Source organism: Caloenas nicobarica, chromosome 5 (assembly GCF_036013445.1).
Source record: "Caloenas nicobarica isolate bCalNic1 chromosome 5, bCalNic1.hap1, whole genome shotgun sequence".
NCBI classification, from domain to species: domain Eukaryota; kingdom Metazoa; phylum Chordata; class Aves; order Columbiformes; family Columbidae; genus Caloenas; species Caloenas nicobarica.
Genome location: NC_088249.1, coordinates 23,939,339 through 23,960,286, shown reverse-complemented (window position 1 = coordinate 23,960,286; position 20,948 = coordinate 23,939,339). Strand labels below are relative to the sequence as shown.

Genomic DNA, 20,948 nt, shown 5'->3' with positions numbered 1-20,948 from the left:
CTGTGTTCACCTGGCTACATTACTTCCAGCTCTGTAGTCTCTTCTGGCATGTGGGCTCATGGAATGAGTGTTTAAGAAAGACAGAATTAATGGGGCTGCTGCTATGTTTGTGAAGGGTTGAGTGATGAGGCTTCAGCATCACAGCTTCTCCTGGGGAAGAAGGGCTAGTCAGAAGAATTGATTGTCTTGCCTTATTGATCCTTCAGGAAACAGGACTGAAGTGATAATGCTGTTCCTGCCACTTTGAGGCACTTTGTACCAGCAACATCCTCTGTTTACCTAGGACAGTGCAAAGGAAGAGCTGCTGTGTTGCTAACCCATTCCAGAAAAACTCTGTTGATTTTACTACTTGTCTGTCTGCTCCCAGGGAGAGGTCCATGTGCAGAGTGGTAGCTCAGCAAGTGTTGTTATTTTCTGGTGCTTAATGGAGATTGGCTGCAAATGGTGGTTTGTGAGTTACTATCCTGAGTCTTTGCTGGTAGTGTCTTGATCTGTAGCATTCTGTGAAGTCTCAGGCTATCATGTCATAGGCTAACCATCTCTTCCACCCGTTTCCCTCCTGTCGCCTGTCTGGCCAATTGGCAGTCACTGTGCGGTTGGTCTTGCGTGTAAGCTGAAAGAGGCCAGTTGGGTGCTTTTGATCCTGTGAGTCCAGTGCTAACTTCTAGCCATCTGTGCGGGCTGATGGGGGCGTGCATGATGAAACATCCTACCTGTTTTGTGCTGAAACTCCAAACCTGCCTTGAGAAGTCAGGCATTCCTTTCTGGCCTCAGGGTGGCAGAGGGAGAAATACCAACCTGCTACAGCAGCTGCTGGAGGAGCAGTGTTTTCTTGTTGTTTGCTCAGCTGCACCACCCCTAAAGACACATGAAACATGTTCAAAGAGCAGCCCTAAGGATCTGTTGGGTGCTCTCGTGCAACCATGGACCTGTGAGGGGTGAGAGGGGGCATGTGTTCCTGCCCATTTCTGGGCTCTCAATTGTCCTTGTAGCACAGTGGGCTTGGGAAGCCCTCATACTGTCACCGCTGAGGCACCAATTGCAATCAGCTGATAAACTGGGCTTGGCTCACACCCTTAGCTGGACCATTACTGATAACTACAAGATTTGGACTCTTACCTGTGGAAATAGAAGAGCAACTTGCTCATCATGCTCCCTGTCTCTCTTTCTGTCTGCTTTGTGCCTGTATGTGCTTTGCACCCTTTCTGGACGTGCTGTTGTATTTTGAGGAGTCTCAGGCAGGACTCTGCAGCTTCCCATAGCCAGGTCAGAAGGCCAGGAAAGCTTGGGATGGTTTGGAGGGTCTTGCAAAATCTTGCACAAAGCCAGGAGGGCCAAAAAGCTATTGTGAAATGCTTCTTTATTAAGTCAGGCCAGCTTATATATAGAGATACACAAATAACATAGAGAGCCATTTAATTACCCTATATATAATTTCTATACTTAATCTTCTTTGATGTTGCCAACAACTTTATTGCTGTACTTGATGTTTGACTTTACATCTCCACTATGTGAAAGCAAATGATGAGAAAAATTGCAGGTTTTTTTAAAAAAGAAAAGTGTCTAGATCACAAGGTTTCAGGGAACAACTAAAAAGCAATGCCAACTATCTCCTTTTTTTTTTAAAAAAAAAAAAAGGGGGGGGGGGGGATGTGATAAGAATAACCACTAATGTATCATATAGAACATAATTATGTTTATTTTGGGATTTCATCAGTATTTGAACATTTGAAGCTCCCAATACTGGGTTTAATGTAGTATGCAACACTGTGTATTACGTAATGTAAAATTATTATCTACTACTTATTAAATCTCATGTTGTGACTGTTCTTCTTCTTTTTAACTAGTTCTCAGACTATGGCTATGAGTTATACTGGCAGCTTTGGCTGTTGCTTCCATTTTGCCCTTGTTGTTTGTATCGAGACACATTCACTACTGTTGGGGCTGCTGCATTTAGCCATGAGACAGCTTCTGTCTGAAGGTGCTTCCAATCTGATTAAAGACAAGAGACTACCAGGGGGTAGAGTCAGGCATGAAGTCTGTGGCTAGAAGAAAGATGAGCATAACCGAGACAGGAATTTGTGGTAATGTATTGTGGTAATGTATTGCTGCAACTTTGGCTTGTTTGGAGTACAGGTGGCTTTACTTGCTGTGCACTTAACTAAAAGGTAACAGAAAAGAGCATAGGCCTTTATTTTCCTGTGTAAAACCTGCCTAATTCTTTACTTTGCAAGATTAGCACCTCCACTTTCTTAGCTCAGAAGAGAGCTCTCAGTCTCTTTATACTTGCATGTGTGTTTCCCCCCTTTATTCCAGTGCTGTAGTCATACTTTTTTTAAAAAAAAAAAAGTGCTTTAAATAAACCAAACAGAGCGGGTTTTTTTCACATAACACAAAATTAAACTATGGGATTTATTGGCCTCTGCATCATTCAGTGGCAAAGTTATGGGTGGATTCAAAAAGATATCAAGGAATTTATGGATTATGTGGACTCATCGGTGGCAAGTACACCTCATGGTCTAGAGGGAACAGCCTAAGCCACAGGCTGATAAGATAGTGATTGTGATGTCTGCAAGGGTGCAGCAAGGTGAAGAGCAGGGAAAACATGCTTCTTTCTTATAGTCTTTCTCTGAGCATGTGTTAGTGGTTGGTATCAGAGATAGAATATGGGACTAGGTGACTTCTTAACTTGACCTGGCAGATCTGTCCTTGCTGCTTCTCTTGCAGCTGGAACTGGTGTTGTCACTCCTTGCAGATAGCTGAATTACTTGTTTACACGATACTCTGTTACAGACATGCAGCATCTGCATTTTGGAGTACCCGATCTTGCTTACCCCGAATGTTTTTCTGTTGTTATAGACAGTGTTTCTAAAGCTGTGAACAGGACAGATAAGCTATGCCACTGTGAAAGCAGCAGCAAAGACAAGAATGCAGCCAAGGGAGCAAGGCCAAGCTAAGCAGAAATGGTGCTTCCTGAATTTATCCTTTCTGAGAGGTGCTGTGTTCCTTCACACTGACTGGGTGGTTCTTGCAGTGGAATTTACAGGGCAGAAGCAGGTCCAAAGGGAAAGAGGCAATGGGTTAGATGATTCTTCCAGGTATTTATGTTTAAGACCACATTATGCAGTAGCCGTGAGTTTGTTTCAATGTATAAAATCCCCTGTTCTGCAGCACATAGGTCTGCACAAAGTTGTCACTGGATGGGTTTTGGTTTGGTGGGGTATTGCATTGTAGTATCACAAGTTGTTTAAGGTTTCTTGAAGTAGATGAGCACTACATTATAATGCCCACCAGGGCCTTTGCCACGCTGATGCTTGTTTCTTGTAACTTCAACAATGGCTTCTGGCTTCATCTTTCCCATCTGTGGGTGAAGGAGAGTCCTGTGCCTGCAGTACCTGCCTTCTGCAGAGGAGCATCTGGAAACACCTTCCCAGGTTTTACCTGGCAAAGGCAACATTTGGACAAGAGCAAGATATTCTGCTTTTAAGATGAGAGTCCAGCGGGAAAGAGGAAGGACCACAAAACATTTGTGCACTCAGTGGTTATATGGAGCAGCCTGCTTCTTGTACGACACCTACTCTGTGAGCCCAGAGTACTGAAAAAGTGCCCTGTTATCTGTTGAAAATGGTAGCGTGGTGTTTTAGCTTTCCCCCCTCTCCCAGGATTTCATAGGGCTTCCCCAGTGCAACCATCTATAAACTTGTAGTTGTAAACCTGTGTAAACTTGGAAGCTGTCTTATGTAGTTTTGCTGCTTAATGTATGTCTTCAGTAAAACATGAGTGCCTTGGGGCTTCTCAGTGAATTTACTTTCATGGCAAAGAATTCACCTTTGTAGTGAGAGGACAGCTCTGCATTACCCTTGGGAGACAGGAGAGGCCAGGCAAGGAGCAACAGTAATTCCTACCTTGCTTTAAATGTAGATCGTAATCTTTTGCATGTTTCTTCAGTATTTTACATTGGTAGGTACGGACTCACGTGAGAATCAAACCCAAAATCTATTACACTGAAGTCCTGATAAGCACTTGAACCTAAAAAACTCATGACAGGCTGGAGTGTTAGGGAACCATGCTAGTTTTAGCTCTCCATCACAGCCAGAAATATTCCCAATTTTCCTTTTTTGTTTTGAGCCTATCAATAATGTGGGGTAATTATGTGACTGTGATGACTGATTTGATATGGTACAAACATCTTTTTGTACCACTTTCTATTTAAAAGCGGAGTCAAGCAGGAATTTACGCTACTAGTTTCCCATTCATCTGGGAACTGCTGCAACTTTGGTAAAGGCACGTTTCTGCAGAGAGAGGACTCAAGCTGCTAATTTGACTGCAGGAGTTTATTTCTGGAATGCAGCAGTGTTTCACCAATGGAGCAGCTGTCCTGGAAACACTTACCACATGGGGTCATTTTCCTCTCTGTGTGTAATCGACAAAGCCACCCCAGTTAATCTGAATCCTTTTAAGTCTCCTAAACTAGACCACAGGGAGTGCAGAGAGGTCTACAGGACTCTGACCTCCTTCACTTCCTTCTCCTGTCATTAGGGAAGAAAAAATACTCCTATGCTTAAATGTTGCTTAAAGGGGAAGCTGATAATCTTTCATGAGCGTGGAAAACTGTTTCTATCAGTGACATGCTACTGATCTGGGGGGAGGTATTGGTCTCCATTTTCTACAGATATTTTGTGATAGTAGCTACATCTCTCCTAAGTTTACCAGCTATTCCAGATTGTGGAATCACAGCAGTCAGAGGTGGGAAAAGCTTCTTGGGTTATTCAATTATTTTTCTTCTGTCTGATCTGCCTTGCTTGCCCAGCTTTCTTCCATCCCTGTTCACTTCTGGGGTGATAGTTCCACAACTCAATTCCTTCTGCTGCAAGAGAAATTTTACTGGTTATTTGGTTTAAATTATTTCTTTTTCTTTTTTTTTTTTTTTTTTTTTCTCCCTAGTTCTCTCTCATGTTGACCAGCTCCTTCCTCACTATTTCCGGTCTTCAATACTTTTTGGACATAAGTCCTGTCTAAGTTCTCCTTGCCTCTAGTAGGCTGTATGCTTTTCAACCCCCGCTACAACCTTGCAACAGCCTCTTGCTGTACAAACTTTTTTGTGGTTCTACTGACAAGGTTTTACACTTTGAGTTTAGTGATTCTTTTCTTTGTCTTAACCCTGTCTTCTAGGCCAGGGTGCAAGGCCAGTCACAGGTAGCAGTTCTTTGTAGGTAGGAGGACATTCTCTCTCAAGCCTGGATAAGGTGGTTTTTTTTTTTGAGAGCCTACCCCTGGACAAGTGCTGCACCTGTGATCTGGGCCAGCCTTGCTGCAGCGCCCATGGGTGTGTCGCTGGAGCTCTGCAATGGGAGTCTGGATCTGCCAGGATTCAGGAGCTGCTCCTTCATTCAGGTACTTGAAACTGAGAACACAAATTACTCTTGCTGCTGTCTCCTCTTTTCCCCAGGCTGTGCTAGTGCAGCTTTTCAGATGAGTAAGTGTGACTGGAGCTTCCTAAAAATTAACAATATCGTTAAGGATTTTTGTACCTACAATCATTTCAGAAAGTGATTTAAAAAAACAAAACAAACCCCAACAAACAACAACTCACTGAATTCCAGTATAATATTTAAGAGTTTAATTTCAGAGTGAAGAAAACTCTAGAAAATATTCAGTGGATGCACAGTTTCTTTTTCTTTTTGCAAGTACTTTGCCTTTCTAGATGAGTGATGGGGTGAACATAATTAGTCCTGGGTCACGCTTACTGAAAAGTAGGATCTGGAAGGGTGAAAAGGTTGGTGTGATCCCCTTAGAGAAAGGGCAATATAGATTTTCCTTACTGAGGGCCAAGGAGCAGAAAGCTTGTCTTCCTAACATTGTTTTAGGAGCTGAGACTGAGGTTTGAGAGATGTTGCAGAAAGGACAGGTGATCAGTTTTTAACAACAGCCTGCTATGATGCAAATCAGAGAGGGGGTTGGAGAATAGCAGTGTGTGCCTTGAAGAAGCCTTTAATAGGCAATAAAGTAGTAAATTGATGTATAATGGAGAAGAATAGAAAAATATTTTCCCCAATAGTACGACAGAGCCTCTTCTGATGGAAAATGGCAAAGTTCACTTGAAATTAAATGATGGATTTGTTTTATCTGTTAAAACTAGAATGGTGTTTAGGTAGCCAGTGTGTGAGAAACTGGAAGATAAAGGATTTTCCTCTCCCATTTATGAGCATGTGTTACAGCAGAGTTCACAGCTTGACTTCAGGCTTCCAGTGCGCCTCTATTGAAAATGCCTACTGTAGTAGTGAAGGCAAACCTGGATAGTGAGGCAAACATATCGGGACTCACTGATTGACAAACAGCTCTCTTCACTCATTCTGTGACCATGACGTATTGGATTTATAATATTTATTCTCATTTTCAGCTTTCTCTGTGAAGCTTGAATAACATTTCAAAACAATAAAGGAGATCTCTAAAAAAATAAATCTAATTTTTCTAACCTCCACCTACCCCAAAGATTACCGAATTTAAGACACGGACAAATTTAACTGGCCACTTTTTCCTCTTGTTTATGAATCATGCACTGCACAGCCTTTGCCATTAGCCTTTATACGTTTTTTATATATATGCTTTATACATTCTGGTAGATGAAGCATGTGTCCTCTGGCAAAAATGGCTAGCTTTTCATAGCAAGGTTACTATAATGTATAAGAAATTGCCTTATAAAAACCATGTATGAATCCTTTTATTGAAGCTTATTTGGAACAAACAAGTATTGCAGAGTAGATACAGTGCAAACACTTTGTAGTGAATGGTTTCAGCAGACCCAAGCAGATGCCGTCTTCGCACACATTTGTCTTGCTTTCTACAACTCTTGAAGAACCACAACGAATCTAAACAGATTTTAAGATGGACCTATACCACTCCGATGCTCTAGGCCTAACTGCATAGCACAGGCCATTACAATCCACCTCGTAACTCCTGCACTTACCCAGGCACCTTCTCAACATCATCTTCTAGAGAGACATACAACTTTGATTCAAAGACCTTGTGATAGATTATCCAGTGTGCTCCATGGCAAGTTGTCCCAATGGCCAGTTCCTGCTGTTTAAAAATCTCTACATTGCTAAGTGAAATGTGTCTAGTTTGGGATACCAGGAATAGTCTTGTCTTATAGCGTTTTAAAGCCAGATTAAAGAACTTCCCACTATTTTTCCTGACTTACAATTAGATCAAATCACCCCTTCGCCTGTTCTTGGAATTAAATTTATTATGTTTCTCAGATCTCTCACTGGATAGACTTTGTTTCAAGCAGGTATTAGTTTGACAGCACCATGCTTTTCAGTTCAGTAATTTATATCTTTCAATCTCATTCTGTCTCAACCATGTCATCATTTACCTACACAAAAGGGTAAATTTTCAAAGAAACATACTACAGATATGAGTACTTTCAAGAAACCATTTGACATTGCTAATGGTTTCATAGCTTTCACAAACTGCTGTAATGTGAGGGTCATATTTCATGTACAGGTATTTGAGTGCACCTGGATTTATGGCAATCCTGCTTGTGGTCTGTTTGACTTAAACTAACCTTTTGGCATTTTTAACCCAGATCAGCTCCTCAATCTGAGCTGAACAAACACACGCGTTAATGCAAAGGAGGAGGCAGACAAAAATGGCTTGGGCAGGAAGGATGGTAGGATCTCCTTTTTCAGCAACAGGGAAGGATTAAAATGGTTCTGCAGCCTATGTAGAGAGACTTCATTTTTCTACAATCTGATTTGTAAAAGCTAAGCTCCTGAAATAAACAAAGAGGCAAGAACAATGTAGTTTTTTGCTCTTTGAGTGTAACACATGTATGTTATTTGTATCAAATTAAAGGAAAATCTACACTTCTGCAGAGGGGAGGAAGAGATGTGATTATTTCATTGGTAATTTTAAAGTAAAAATCTTAATCTGTAATCTCACAGAGAAACTTGATATGGTCTAAAAGCCTTTGGGCTTTGCCCGTACTGTATGTAGCAGAATGTACTTGTGTTGCTCGAGGAAAAACCTGGGGAAGAAATCCTGGGTTGGGTGCTTCTACGTCCATACTTTCCCCACTTCGCACAGGAATAGATGGTAAGAACAGAGTTACTTCAAGGAAGTTGCACTCTGAAAGAAACAGAGTTTCACACAAAGCCAGAACTGGTAGCCTGTTGTTAGGGGCACGAGAGTGTCAATCTCAGAGGGAATGAACTTTCTTCTCTCTTGCAGGATTTTAGAACATTTCATTATTTCTATGAACATCTCCCCCTGACTTGCCTGGTACAATGCCATGAGAAGGCGACCTCCTTTCATCCCCCTTTGCTAGGATATTAAGACCAGTCAAAATCAGACCCTGTGAATGGATGTAGTAATGAAGCCCATGCATTAATCTCAGATGCAGGTGGCCTGTACATCCATAGTTTTACCATGAGTTTTACTCCTATTAAATTAGAGTTAGATTATCAAGAGAGCAATTGTAAGCACTTTACCAAAGAATTCCAGAACCAGCTGGTAGATATATTGAATTGCTTGTACAATTGCTATAGCTGTAACCCTAAAAAAAAGTTGCTTGGATTATGTAATCAAGGTAACAGGGCTTCATACATCAGAATTGCAGCTGATGGAGTGAAATATACCTTCTCTGAATGATGTGATTGTTTGTGATATGGATAGTCTAAGATTTATGCAAATAGCTTCTCAGCTGGTGTAAACTGGTACAGCTGTGGTGAGACCAAATGAGCTCTGCCACTGTACACCACATTAAAATTTGGCCCTTGGTGTCGTTGTGTAGATATTTCATTGCTTTTAAGTGGTCAGGTTTTGTACTTGCAATAGGTAACCACAGTGTTGTCAGCAACATAAAACAACCTGAAGCGTGGTACTAGCAGAGGGTTTTACTTTCAGACTGTATCTATATGAGGGGAATTTTTCCCATCAGGAAAGTGGGACACAGCGGAGAACTGAATGTGTGAACTGAGTGTGGGGGAACAGTAGTAACAAGCAGTTCTAACCTGAGCTGGCATGATAGCACAACCGACCAAGAGGACAAAGTGGGAAGGTTGCAAATGTTGGCCTTGATATGAGACTTGCTTGTGTTGTACACAGGTGGGGCCCTGTGAAGCAGTGAGGTACTGCTCTTGCTTGGTACCGTTCTGGTGAGCCTTTCAGCTCTGGGCACTAGCAGCAAAAAAACAGAGGAAACTTGGAAGGTAGTAAGAGAAGAACAACAAAAATGATGACAGAGCTGGAGGGATTGTTTTTATGAGGGGAAGATCAAAAGAACTAAATATGTGGAGCTTGGCTAAGTGATGACTAAGAAGGGAACATGAAAACTACCTACAACTGTTTGAAGGATATAAACACTAGAGGTGAGCAAACAGCGGGGAGAAACAGTCTCTGAATTTGAAAGTCATTTTCAGTTCAACTGTGTTTCCACTCTTCAGTGCTCACTTTCTGTTATGACTTGTGCTTTACTGAAAACCTTTTCAGGGAAGAGCACACTTGTATATTCAAATGCTTCAGTATCTGCAAGGGAATTCTGAAATGTAAATTCAAGCTTAAAATTTGAAATTTGCTTTAGCTTACATAAGTTACCTAGTGTGTAGTACATTGCACTAATCAATGGTATGCAAATTTTCTGCATGGTAAGTCAAATATGTAGTTGAAAACTACACTTTCAGTTTTAATATGGTACTTGTGTGCTTCCTTGATGGAATTACTTAGTTAACTGAGCAATGCAGAATAGGTTCCGAATGCTATCAGCTTTGCACAAAAAGGTGAGGCATTTGCTTTTGTTGACAGGCTGTATTTTATAAATGCATTTTGATCTGTTGGGAGAGATATTTTTTCTCTGACAAGAGTTAAAAGTGACTAGAGCTCAAAACAAGAGTGTGCTATATATATATAAGGGCTGTTGATGCAGTTTTATGAAGCTGTCCAGATGTGCTTGTGCACTGCAAGGGAGATATTTTTCTAATTTTTTGGTGCACAATTCATCAGCTGAGAAAGGGGAATTTAGCTGCTGTTGACCCCCCCGTGGACAGTCAGAGCAATTGAATTAAAAAGAAATTTCAGGATGGTTTTAAGAAAATGTTGCGTTAATGGTGAAATTTTCTCCTCCTGGACGTCCACTTGTCATTTAAAGCACTTGGGCAAAGCAGTGGAAGTGGTTGCTGCACAAGCCTCAGGTGAACTGACTAATTTGGTAAGTCATTTTCAACTTTGGTGATTTGTGAATTCAGGCATTAAAATTCTGTGTTAATACTCGTCAACAGGCTTTTCTAAGCATCTTTTCCTGTTTAATGCAGGATTGATGCATGCTGCCCAGTGAATGACAAGAAATATACGGTCAACTGTGTAGATATACTCTTTAAGAAATGCCTCTGGAAACAACCATGTGTATGTATGCACACATACGTCAATCCATACTGTACACAGAAACTACAGGCATTGACCTATGCAAACACACACCAAATTATCACTTCCTATAAACAAATTAGCATGCTTTAAAAGGTGAAAAGCTCTATAAAATTGTCTGCCCTGTTGTTTATGGTGTGAGCGGAGGATGCACTACATTACAGAGGAGCTCACATTTCTCTCTTCTCCCCCCGTCTCTAAATGGACGTGTGCTCCGTCCGTTTCACCATTGTTCCTGCCAGCCCGATCCCAGCAGGGGTTCTCTAATTAGCAATCTCTTCATTTCCAATCAAAGCACAAAGCGGCCCCAAAAGCCTCTCTTTATGAGGGAGCTGAGCGGTGGCTGGGGACGTGGAGTGGGATAATTGCCTTCGCCACTGGCAGCAGTAAGCAGCCTGGCTAATTCATTATTGTAATAACTTTGCTTGTCCTTGGGGAGGGGGGGCTAGGGTGAGGAGGACTGAGCCTGGTGGTGCTAGCTGAGGACAGGGGGAAGGGGGAATCCAGCCAGAACTGAGGTAGAAGATGGGAGCAATTGGCAGGAAGGGAGAAACTATTCAAGATTTTTCTGTCTGTCCCCCCTAAGCAATTGGAGGATGACGTTAATTTGTGCCATGACAGCCAGTGCTCCCTGAGCAAGACTGCTAAGGGCACCCCTCTGCTCTGCCCTTGTCATGTTCGGAGAGAGGGCTGTCTGGAAAGGTGTGTAACTTGGCCCCAGGAATGCTGGTGATGCTGGGGCTTGGTAGATGAAGAAGACTCAGGGGTTGTCTCTCAGTCCAGGTAGGAAAAGTTGACACTTAAGCATTGAGATAAGGTTGAATGACTGAGCTGCCCACACCCAGCAGGTTTTGGCTTTCAGTGAAGCACAAGAAGTCACCATTCCTTGAGCGGAGACTGCATGTTGTATTTCTTCAAAGGAGTCGGGAGCTGGCAAATCCTGTGGCAGAGCTTTGTTCTTAACTATTGTCTCTTTAAAATACCTTTAATCACTTACCTGTCTTCATGTGGGCTTTGACTTTGATGGAGCTGTGTTGGTTTTTGGTAGCAATCATGGCTCTGCTTTTGCAAACAGACCCACCAGGCTGAGATGCCAGCCAGTGCCAGAGCTGCTAAAGGAAACAGGCAGTGGTGGTGATGACTTCCTCTTAGTTGAAGGGAAATGTCTCCGTGGAAATTGTGGCAACCAATAGTTAGAGTCACACAGTGCCTAGACTCTTCAAATGAATTGTTTTCTTTCCTTGTGTTTCCAGCTGCTCAGGAATGAGAATAAACTTGAATCCCTTTCCTGATTGCTTAAGAGGCTATGGATCTTAAAGACCTTTTGGTAGATAAATTTGAGACAGGCAGTTCAAAGGGCTGAAAGACATCTGACATACTGGCATAAGGTTGACAGGATGCCAGGATATGGGCAAAGGTGGATGAATTGGAATAACAATGGGCAGTTTAGTCTTGACTTCACTTCTAGTCTGAGACCCTAAATTGTTGCATTGTTAGCAGTTGCTTGTGGAGAGGTAAGAAATTGTGGCAATGGGCATGAGAAGGAATATTAATGATCCAATTTCCAGCTGGGTTCCACTCCAAGGCCTCGCTGGGTGATGTGCATTTTTAATCATAACAAAACCGGAACAAGAAGGAGTTGTTTGCAGCAAGGCAGGTCTGCGTGGTGAGCCACAGAGTGTGACACCATCTCAGACCTTTGCCTGCTGCTCAGAGGAGGCAGTCACACAAGGCTGCTGTGCTTGAGTGCCACCACAAACTAGGTTGAACTCTTGCCACATTAAAACCTGGATCACTGCTAGAAATGGACTGAGGAGGGAGTCTATTAATTGTCTTGAATAGCCTAAAGCTCTTGACCAGAAGAAATCACTGAATTTGACTGGAGCTTTGAATCAAAACTGGCCCTGGTCCAAAAAGGGCAGAAATACAATTGCTAGATGCTAGACAGCATTGTGCTGTAGCCATGCTGAATTTCCTTCTAGCTTTTGCAGTCTTGATTGTTTCTGTGGTAGAGTCTTCCCACTTGTTTGTGTTTCTCGAAAGTGATTTCTCTGACTTTCAAGGGCATGCAGTCTGGCTGAATGATGCACCCAACAGCAAGACTGCTTTGATCCTTTTAGTCTTAGAGACACAGAGTTTGAGGGAATTTGGGAGAGCCCTGGAGGTTTTCTTTGTCCTTTCAGATGCTTTTCATTCTGAGCTTTCAGCCACAGAGAACTTTGCTGTACTTCTTTGGGATCACATCATCATGTGGTTCAAGCAGCCAGTAGGAGTTGCTGTTGAGGGGCATGAAGCTTCCCTGCCTTGGGCTAAGTATTCCGTGATCATTTAGCACTGGGACATGCAGCTCTGTGCTTGATACACGTTTCAGAACATGCCAGCTATGTACCCTAACTTACCTGCTAAGCTTCAAGCTCTGTGTCTCGGGGCAGGTCCCTCTTTACTTGTCCTTCATCTTTTACTGTGTCTTGGTGGCTTGTGTACCTGCTTTGTCTGTAGGGTTAAACGGCTAATAGTCACACCACTATTTTAGTCTCACAGTTGTCTAGTGTATGTGAGAATATGGTGCAGAAGTACAGCCTTTTTGTGGCAGAGATTTCTGACGAATCTCTGGGGAAGAAACAGCAGCAACTTAACTTTCTCAATACAGGACGCAGAGTGCACACTAAGCAGGACGGTCATCCCAACTAACAGAGGGCAGATAAGTATTGAGCAGATACTCTCTCCATACACTGCATTAGTTCTAGGAGGAAGAAATACTCATCTAACATCCCCTCAAGTGTATATGAAGACCAGAAGTAAGTACTGACTTTCCTCCCGGACTTCTCAGCAGCCATTCAGTTGCTCCCCTACATGTTAGTGGTAACCCAAACGAGGGAAGAGGGCTGACGTACTGCATGCCTGGCTTTTGTAGCATCATGTTTTGTGTATCTGGCAGAGGAAAGAAGGCTGGTGTTTGATATCCCAGAACTCTTGCTCATTATTTTCGAGTAAACAAGGTGGGGAATCTGGAAGAGACATGAGTAAACTCCTGTCCTGGTTTTTATCCCATTAAACTGGGAGCTAGTGTTCTTTGGGATGGGTCGTGTTAACGCAGCCATCTGTGTTGTGCTGGCTGGGGTTAGAGCATTGCTGCAGAAAGATGGGACACAGAGAAGGAGTTTCTGAAAGAACACACCTGCAAAACTGGAGCCAGCAGGGCCACTTGTGTTTGCCCCAGCTCATGCCTGCTGCTGTGCCAGGGGAAATTCCAGCAGCTTAAAGACTTCTCTTTTCCTTAGGAATAAAAGTTACATGATTGGCACAAAAGCTGTTTCATCTGAGGAAGGGAATTCAATGAAGTGGCTGAGGAGGGAGTGGGCATAGGAGGAGTTGCCTTTCAACATCCACAGTAGATGCTGTCTCAGGTGTAAGTGCCATGCTTGGAGGACAGAGTGAGGGGTTTGTACATGTTGTGTTCGTGCAGCAAGTCTGGCCCTGAGAGAGGCACCTTTCCACTTGGCAAAGCTGCCTCGCTGCTGCCGCTTGACATCCAAGCAGCTAATGTGCCTCCTCCACAAAAGACTTTGGTTTGAAATGTTAAAAACTGCAATTCTGTGTGCGTGAAGGGGTGGAGATTGAATGGGCAGTGGTCTCCTCCTGGTGGGGGAGGGGGCTGCCAAATGGAAATAGCTTACTGTGATTTTACAGATGCTTTTTGGGGAACATGGATACCGTTTGCTGAGATAGGTGTTTGTTGCCCATGCAAAACTCCCAGTGTATATAGGCAGCTCTACACGGTCTCCGTGTGTGCGGTAGGTATGCATGTGTGCATGTACATGCTTGTGTATGCCTTTATTTCCATGCTCCAGCTGCTTGCCTCTGATTTAAGGGCAGGTTTTATTCCCCAGATGCCTCAGGGCTCCTCTTTTCTGATTGCATTAAAGTCTCCGTAATTCTCCCCTCATTAATGATTGGCATATTTTTACCTCTCACTAAAGGAGCTTGGAGGCAACTCCCGTGGGGCCTTGCTCGCCAAATGAAACAATTTCATCCTGCTCCAGAAACGCATTAAAAAGGGTTTGTCAGGATCTTATCGCTAGTTAGGGAAAGCTAATCAAATTACTTCTATTTATTAGCTGCCACAGCAATGTGTCATTCCATCAAGTACAGGTACTGGGACAGGCAGGGATTGCATGGAGAGCTCTGTGCATCCAGTGCTGATGCCTTGTTCTGCACAACAGCATCTCTTGCCTAGGGAGGCCACAGGGCCAAGAGAGGCTGTGAACTCCCCAGCACCAGTGCTTCTGCCACCATTCCCAGCAAGACCTCCCCTCTGCTGCCCTTCTTCACTCGTCTTTTCCAGGGGACTCTCTGAAGTCCCTTCCCAGTAGCACTTCTGAGCTTTTACCATCGAGTTTGTTGCTTCTGCATTTGGTTGATCACTTCTTGCTGTTACTATTCTGCTATGAACTGTTTGTTTTGAGATGGTTTGGGTGTTTTGGTGAGTTTAACTTGGTATTAAACCAGTACAGCAATTACTTGTTATTTCATTTCTCTTTGGGACTGAGCTGACAAAGGGGACAGTGTGGCAGGATTACGGCAATTTGGAAAAGAATAAATATTGGTATTTTTACATTTTATGAAGCTTTTAGAAAACATTTTTTTCAAGCTTTTTTGTTTGTTTTGTTTTTGTTTAGTTGTTTTTAGTTTTAGTCTGGAAAAGTAATTAAAATTAGAGGAGCAGAAAAGAAAACAACTGAGGCTTTATAGAATAAATGAGGTTCCAAGGACTTAACTGGGACTCTAAAAAGAGCACCAGCTATTGCTGGACTGTTCCTGATGGCGTGAGCTGTAGTGATTTGTGGAGCAGAAGGTGTGAAATCAGACAGATAACAGCTCACTTTTTTACTGATTCCACATGTGGAACATGCATTTCCCTCATGCACATACACAGTGCACTTGTATTTGCAACCATGTATGCACTCCCGTTCTTGCACATGACCCTAATTCCCGGGGTGACTGTACCTCCTGTGGGCTTGCTCAAAAGGGACATGGAGGCGGGTACCTAAGGTGCACTTTCAGAATTTAGAAACTATAAGTCTACTTCCATCTCTTTACTGTTTCTTTCATCTTGAAACTAAGAGCAACAAAGTCTCTGGTGTTTTGGATAAATATGAGTTTGCCAGTGAAAATGGGCTTGTTTCCATGTAAAGCTGATTTCATATTAGGGAAAAAAAAAAAAAAACCTGCAAGAATAAAACCATTTAGTGGATGTATTTGCATGAAGTGAAGTGTGTCTAAATATAGTTATGGCGATTCACGATGATGATATTGCTGTACACTTCATGTAAACCTTTGCTGTTTCATTTTGTGCATACCAAGAATTTCACCTTAGTACGAAATCCTGGGAGAGCAGTGAAAACATGCTGTTCCCATGAATAAGTGTCCTTGTGAACACAACAGTGTGCACATCGTGTGTGGTGTTGGTTTCATTGGGGGAAGGTTTGGGCTGGTTCTCAGCATTTTGCAGTGTATGTACACACACACACACTCTGTGTGTGCATAGGAATGATGGAGCAGCTAGAGGTTTGACAGCATTCTGGCACTACAAGCAATGATTTCTGGAGCTTGGGTTGGTGCGGAGCGGGCAGGTGCCCCAGCTACCATCACTGTGTGAATCCACTCTACAGTGTGAGTGGCTGCAGGGGTGCTGGGTGCTGTTGCTGGGAGCAGCAGCGCAGCAGGACTGGAAGGGGAGCCCAGCCCCACCACCTCGTGCAATGACCCATGCTCCAGCATCCTCATTATCCACACAGTTCAAAAGGCAGTCCTGAGCGGTCCATCACGTCCCACAAAAGGCTGTATCGATTGGTCTGTTGGAGCATTTCCCGGGGTCCTTTATATCTCTCTGCCTCGTCGTCAGTAATGAAGAGGCCGAGCGCAGGGAGAGTCAGCAGACTCCCAGCTGCTGGGATTTCTTCATCTTCTCATCAGGATTTTAATTAGACACGTCCGAGAGGGCAGCACCGTGTGAGGGCGGGCGGGAGCTTTATCAAGCAGACCACATCTTTAATTACTGTTTACTGACAGATAACAAGGGAGGGGAGGTGGCAGTAGAGATGGTTGTAGGGGGAAGCAGGGAAAGGACAGCAGTCCCTAGGGTGTGCGCTCTGCAAAGAAGGCCTTTGCTAGGGATCGAGTGGAAATTGTTCCCCCCTCCCCAACCTGCCATGCTGTTTACCTGTTGTCAGAGTGAAAAAGATTCCCCTTGCCCCTTTCCTAGGGGGCAGAAGACAGATCTGAAAGGTGTTAAGTGGTAAGGGCCAGAGACACAAGGAATGAAAAGTGCAAGTTTGGTTAGAGAAAAATGAGAGAGCTGTCTCCTCTAAGCTGCCAGGATCTTCAGCTGAGCCATCCTGCGCCTTCGCAGCCTTGGGCAGCCCTGTGGGTTTTCTGACACTGCACAGTAAGAAGCAAAATTATTTCCTTCTCTTTCAGTCTGGAATTGGCAGCCCTCCTCCCTCCCACCACCACTGTTGCTCTTTTGTCCAAAAGAAATCTTCTTCTGTCTTTCCATGAGTTCTCAGCATTGGTGATATGACAGCAGTCTGCCTGCAGCTGCTGCTGTTGCAGACATCCTCCCTGCTCTCTCATGGGCCAGCCATATTTTCAGCCATCCCTCTTCTGTCTGGCCCCAGAACCTACATCCTCCTTCAAATTTTGTCTCCCTCCTCTTAAAGTGCTTTTTGGACACCAGTTGTAACCCAGCTGCTGTGTCCTGCTGGTTCATATCCCTGTTTTTAGTTTCATGGGGCTGCACCCTGACTGGTTTGTGTTATCCCAGGGAAGGGTGTTCACAGTTCCCACCAAACCAAGTGGCTGGGCCAGACTGCTGTGGTGGATCACTGCTCCCTGCCTCAGCCAGCACATGGGATGCCTGCACAGGAGTGCAGCAATCGGTGTCCACGTGAGCGATCCTTTGGTGAACTGAGCTCAGCAGCCTGTTGCTCTCCAGAAATTTGCTCTCAAGATCACGGCACAGTCTTGGCTGTGTTTGTATCCACTATAAGGTAGTCTTGTACTTCCAAAATACTGTTGGCATCCCAGCATGGAAGGTGGCCTGTGCCAGACCTTGCTTTCCCTTGGTGCCAACAGGCTCCCACTGCTCTGAGCGGAACAGGATCTGGAGGATGTGCCTGGGATCAGCAAGGACTCGGTAATTGGACTGTTGTTCTTTCATTTTGCTACGCAGTAGCGAGCAGATTATAGAGCCCACACATTATAGATTTCCTGTCATCCCTCATGAATCAAGCTCCACTGTCTTATTTACTGTCGGCCAAGGCCTGTGAATAACATCACCAAGGCATACACTCTCGCGCAGTTGTGCAAACACACAGTACAGACCAGTTGCATGCGCCTTTGAGCTGTCAGTTCACCTCCCCCACCACAACACCTATGGTAGAGAAGGGCCCTCTGTATTCTGTCTTCACAGAATGGCTCCTGGCTTCCCTGGAAGCTCACAGTTTGCAACACGGGAGGCAAATCTGCGTTATCTGAATAATATTAAGTCCCACTTTTTTAACTTTGACATTTCTAGTTACAACCTGGGCTATTCTGTACACTGTTATACCCATATGCACCAAGGATGCAGATTTCCAGATTCCTGGGAGCTGTTTCATATGAAATCTGGCCACTCTTTATGGCTTGTCAGTGAGAAAAGATTGGTTTGTGCTCAAGGCACAGCACTGGAATTCAGGACCGTGGGTACAGCTCTCAGCTTCATCAAAGACAGCTAAGAAATTTTGCTTCTCTAGCTAGTAGTATAGTGAATGTTGTAGGTGTTAGCCTTGATTTATCAGAAGATATATTCTCGAGTTTCCCAAAATTTCATCTCAAGATTCTGAAAGAACATGAGAAATTGAATGCAGTTGGAAGACTTGCCTTAGTGAAGGGCTAACACACTTTTTTTTTTTTTTTTTACCTTTTTTTTTTTTTTTTTGTAACTGTAGTGAGGTGTTACTGCTCAATCAATTCGAGTCCCCTGGAAGTGAAGTGAAGGGGAGTTTGGCTTATCTACCACAAGCCAGCCTACTAGTTGCAACCTTGTTCCTTGCTGTAGGTGTTCACAAAAAAAAATCTGTGGCCTTCCAAGTGATAAGCTTGGAGACCCAGGAATTAAGTTAGAGGGACTAAAGCGCTAATTTGTTTCTGTTAGGCAGGTTAATACTTCTGTTGTGGAAATCTAGATATTAGACAAAGTCTGGGGAACGTGTCTTCAAATAGTAAGAGGCTTTGTCCAAGAGGAAGTGATTAAGCCGTTTGCTATGTCTGTTGTTGACAGAGCTGGAAGTAAATGGGCTTTGATTGCCATGTGGGAGATTTCAGTTTGATGTTAGAAACTTTTATTAGCAATGATGCAGGAGCATTAGAACAGACTGAGAAGGGCTGGAAGTTTTTCACAACAGGCTGGAAAAACATCTGTCAAAAATAATGCTGCTATAGCTGATCTTCCATTGGGACGGAGGGGTACACCAACAACCTGACCTGGTCCTAGCACCATTTTCTGCCACCCTGTGAAATGTTAAGACGTATAACTTTTTGTCCAGATGATGCAAGCTTGAGATGAGTGCAGGTGTGTATATCAAATAAGCAGTAGCATCTATAAGCTACCAGGATAGTGTGTAAAGGAGTACAAGCACTCCAGTTTCCTTCAAAGGCCTACCATCCCAATGCTAATGTATCCAACAATGGTAAGTTTCAAAAGAGCAGCAGCAGCACTCTTTCTTGCTTAACCAGCTTCCTTAAGTTTTATCTTCATTTTCACTGCCATGTACAACAAAGAGACGAGTAGCACCATCTTTTTTTACTAGTGCTTCCTGTAAAATTTAGTTTCAGTTGTTCATACCACTGCCAAGCTTTAATCATTGCTGTAAACACCTTCTATGCCTCTGATAGACTTGTTTCTTTGGAATTTTTTATTAAAGTAGGGAGCATGTAATGTTCTTTAATTATGCCTGCCTTTAATTTGAAAACAAATCACAAAGATTCCTCTTTGCAAAGCTCTAAATCAGCTTGTGTTTTGGAGCCAGACTGCAGGGACAGCTGGGGCTGTGTTGGGGCAAAGGCGATGCCAGGAAGTGGGACCACCAAACAGTAATGGAAAGACAGGGCAAGGGGAGCTGGGCAAAAAGGCAAGGAAGGGAAGCAAATAGTTATAAGCAGCTGTTGAACAAGGAGGATGGGGCTGTGGAGTTGGGGGGGAGTGGTGTTTGGAGGGGTAAGATGAGAGCAAAGGAAAGGGATGGGGTGAGAAGGCAAAGACAGTGAAGAGAAGGTAGTGGACTGGGATGGTCTAGAGAGCAGAGAGCAAGAGGCATGACTTGTGTTGAATGGTTGGAAGAGTCTCTGAATCATTATTCCTCAGCTGTCATCAGTATCTTAAATACACCCAGTGTTTCATGCTGCTCATGCTAGTCTTCACAAAGGAGGATGAGCTACCTTTGCAGTCCATTTACTCTGTTACCTTGGTTGTAGTGGTCCATGTGATGGATTCATCTCTTCAGATAATCCACAGAAGTGTCATTGTGATGCTTCATGAGCGAAATTGTTTGCTGTAAAAGAAACAACAAACTCCATGAAAAGGGCACTTTGAAGGGTGCTAATGCAAGAACTAATGCAAGAACTGAAAGCTGGGGAAAGACCAGTTATCCTCTACATGCACACCTGTCTACCCGACTGGATGTCTTATAAAACTCATGTTTTAGCTACATCACCATCTGCTGTTTCTTCCACAGGACCCCTGCCTCATTTACTGCACGCAGTGGACCTGCTCTGAGATAAATCAGAGTTGCACAGGGAAAGAGACCATCTGTAGGACCCCTGCCTCATTTGTCAGGTGTGTATTGAGTGAGACAAGGGATGGCAGGAGAGAAAGGGAAGCTTTTATAGCTGAGGCAGTGAAATTCTGACGTGCCAGTTGACTTTTTATCTGTGACCATTTCTATAGGATAGTTTTCATCTTTTTTGAAAGCAACTATTGTGCAGGGGTTGTTTAATTGTGCATTCCTTACTTTATAGGGGACCTTTTTGATCCCAAAGGACCTGCTTTACAGAAACACTGAGTGCTTACAGCTGCAAATGAAGTGAATAGGAATCCACTGAACCCAAAGTGCTGTACGAGCACAGATCAGTCAGGCTGTTGGTGTCTCAGACTGGGCACCCAGAATTAGCAAATACCTTTTAATACAGTCTTCAGTCATTCACCTGCATAATGGGAATAAAAATACCCCTTCCTCTCATAGAGATGTGTGAAAATAAATGATCTTGGGCTGGTGAAGCTCTTGGACAGTGTAATGATAAGCCCACAGAAAAATACATAAGGAAATGAATAAATCTCTAGAGCCAGGTTTGAATAATGTGTGGTAAATAAGGCCTGGGGCCACACACTGAACAATGAGTAGAAACCAGCATCTCAAATAGCTGCTCATTACATGGGAACAATCCCTTCTGAGTGAATTCTGAGATGGGGTACTGTGGAAAAAATATGA

General features: G+C 43.5%; 1 protein-coding gene across 4 annotated transcripts in view; it reads left to right on the top strand.

The window, feature by feature from the left end:
• Positions 1–20,948, top strand: part of ESRRB (estrogen related receptor beta) — a 133,755-nt gene that overhangs the window by 6,994 nt on the left and 105,813 nt on the right. Inside the window, exon 2 of one of the 4 annotated variants that reach the window (XM_065635882.1) lies at positions 20,196–20,296. The exons of the other annotated variants lie outside the window; for them this stretch is intronic. The gene's annotated coding sequence lies outside the window, so the exon portion shown is untranslated. The remainder of the gene's footprint in view (positions 1–20,195; positions 20,297–20,948) is intronic. 4 annotated transcript variants of the gene reach the window in all.